This window comes from Etheostoma cragini, chromosome 8, assembly GCF_013103735.1.
Source record: "Etheostoma cragini isolate CJK2018 chromosome 8, CSU_Ecrag_1.0, whole genome shotgun sequence".
In the NCBI taxonomy this organism is placed as follows: domain Eukaryota; kingdom Metazoa; phylum Chordata; class Actinopteri; order Perciformes; family Percidae; genus Etheostoma; species Etheostoma cragini.
Window position 1 is genome coordinate 12,322,682 of NC_048414.1, and position 2,439 is coordinate 12,325,120.

At 37.1% G+C, this 2,439-nt stretch overlaps 1 protein-coding gene across 1 annotated transcript in view; it reads left to right on the forward strand.

Annotated features, from left to right (window-relative positions):
- Positions 1 to 854: 854 nt before the first annotated feature.
- Positions 855 to 2,439, forward strand: part of LOC117949061 (fatty acid desaturase 2-like) — a 3,899-nt gene continuing 2,314 nt past the window's right edge. Inside the window, exon 1 of the mRNA XM_034879075.1 lies at positions 855 to 860. The gene's annotated coding sequence lies outside the window, so the exon portion shown is untranslated. The remainder of the gene's footprint in view (positions 861 to 2,439) is intronic.

A 2,439-nucleotide genomic window follows, 5' to 3' on the forward strand; every position in this document is an offset into this window, starting at 1 on the left:
ACAAAAACAACAGAAGGTGTCCATCAGCCTAAAACATGTCTCAACAATTGTGTTTTAAATTTAAATAAATAATAATAACAACGTGAAGAAAATACTGTTAAGCATGTTTCATGTTTCATGTTTCACCCAAAGTTGGAGTTGATTGAACTCATGCTCACAGTTACTAACTGAATGAAAAGCAGAATTTATATCAGTTTAAAACATAAAAGTTCTGTCCCTATACATGTAAATAGATGGTGTTTATTGAAGGCTCTGAGAACCAATTTTCCACCAGGTGGCAGTTGTGGCGTGGCATTGCTAAATTTAAATAAATAATCATAACAATTCGAAGAAAATGCTGTTAAGTATAGTGAAGCATGTTTCACCCCCCCCCCCCCAAAAAAAAGAGCTTCAATTGACTTTTTACAGGCAAACACAGAAATGGCAATTCAATCACCCAATATTATATATTTTTCACTGGAAATAAAAAAATATTTTACACATACTGCATGAAAAGCAGAATTTACATCAGTTTAAAACTGATGAAAAAGAAACTGAAAACTGAAAAAGTCTGGCCCTAAATAAATGTTATTGAAGGCTCTCAGAACCAATTTTCTCAATCCCTTTCTTACTATGAGGGAAAGTATCTGATATTACCACACTATTTTCTGCCAAAGTGAGAACTATTTTATTTAGATTTTCTGTCTTTGTCCAGATGAAGCAGATTTGATTGATCTGTTTTTGAGTGTTAGGCTCCTAATAAATAATAACTAACAGTGTTTTGTCCCCAAATATTTGTACTGATCCACACTTTGACCTACATACATTTCTAAGGTAACGGGAAATTTGCAACCAAGGTTGTTAAAATCATCTGGAATACTGTATGATGTTAATGCTGAGACCGTTTTAAGCCGCTATCCTCTGATGTTGTGACTTGGACTTAAGCTCTGACTCAAGGATTTATGAAATCAGACTTGAGCATTAAAGAAATAGGACTTGGAAGTTTGATGAAGTTTCTGACTACTTTTATGTGTCTGTAGGGAGCGAAGGAGTACTTGAGTCCTGGACTTAAATCCAATGTGAGTCGCTATTCTCTGGAATTGTGACTCAACTCAGACTCAAACTCAGGTCATGTTGACTCATCGGGCTCAAACACTGGGGACATGAGACGCTTGATGGGGTTTTTAGCCTCCAACGTTGCCTTGCAGGCAGTTAACTCTAATCTTACTCCCAAATATAACCATTGCCGCGCTGCTTGGAAGGACATGTTGGTGCTGTCACATACAACATTTTAATACTGTGCTGAGTAAAATATTAAAATTATTTAGTTACTCTAAAATTTAGACTGACATAACGCATCATTGAAACTGTTTGGATCACTACCGGAATTAAAAATTTCACAGATGTTTGATGGACTTTTACTGCCTTTAGTAGCTACAGAATTATTATTTCTCATATTACAGTAATTTCAGGAACTTTGTGTCTGTTTTTTCCTACAAACTTTTAAAATGATAAACCCATGTTCTTCTTAGACTCAACCATTCACTCACTGGTGTTCGATTTGAAAGTTGAGGTGTCCGCTAAACCAGTCGTTGAAGAGGGACTGCTTTATATTACAGGTGGCTTGTAACTAAAGTAGAGGACAAGACAAAAGATTAGGTTACACATGAACATCCCAGTGGCTGACTGTGGACTGTTTCTTAATAAAACCAGGTACCTGCATGGACAGCCAGTCCTGGTTCTTCTCGTGGTCGATGTCCATGGACAGATGACTCATCTGAGTCACCCACACAAACCCGTGACTCTCCAAAATCCTGTTATCCATAACAACACAACACCTTGGTCTTTATAAAGGGTTCATACATTGAAACTAACAGGGTTATTTAAGTTAGTATGTGAGTAATTTTTGATTGAACTTTTAGATTGCTGGATTCACTGATGTTAATGCCTCTCCATCATAACTATGTTAAATTTAGCTCTTTACTGTTAATTGTAGTGATAATGACTGAGTATCCTTGTGTGAGAGAGCAACATGTGAAAGTGTGTGTGTGTGTGTGCGTGTGGTTTGATGGCAGTACACTATCATAATTCTGTAAGTGTGTGTCAGGGTTGTTACCTGATGAAGCTGACAAACACCACTGAGCCAAAAAGGCCAAACAGGGGTATAGAACAGCACAGGTAGCGTAGGTAGTAAGACAAAGCCCAAGCCAGATCCTTCACAAGAAAGGAAAGTTAAACATGACTCCATGAAACTCATTGCTTGCTTTTACTTTGCCTACATGTGACCTACCAAATCTTAATATAATCTGCACTAAAACACTTAAGATAGCATCTTACCACCCACTGGCGGCGGGAAATCATGGTGTGCATTATTTGAATGTTGAAGTAAACTGGAATGAGAAGCGGTGGTCCAACTAAAAGAAGGAAAAGAAAACAATTATTCCTGTGAAGTTTTCATAG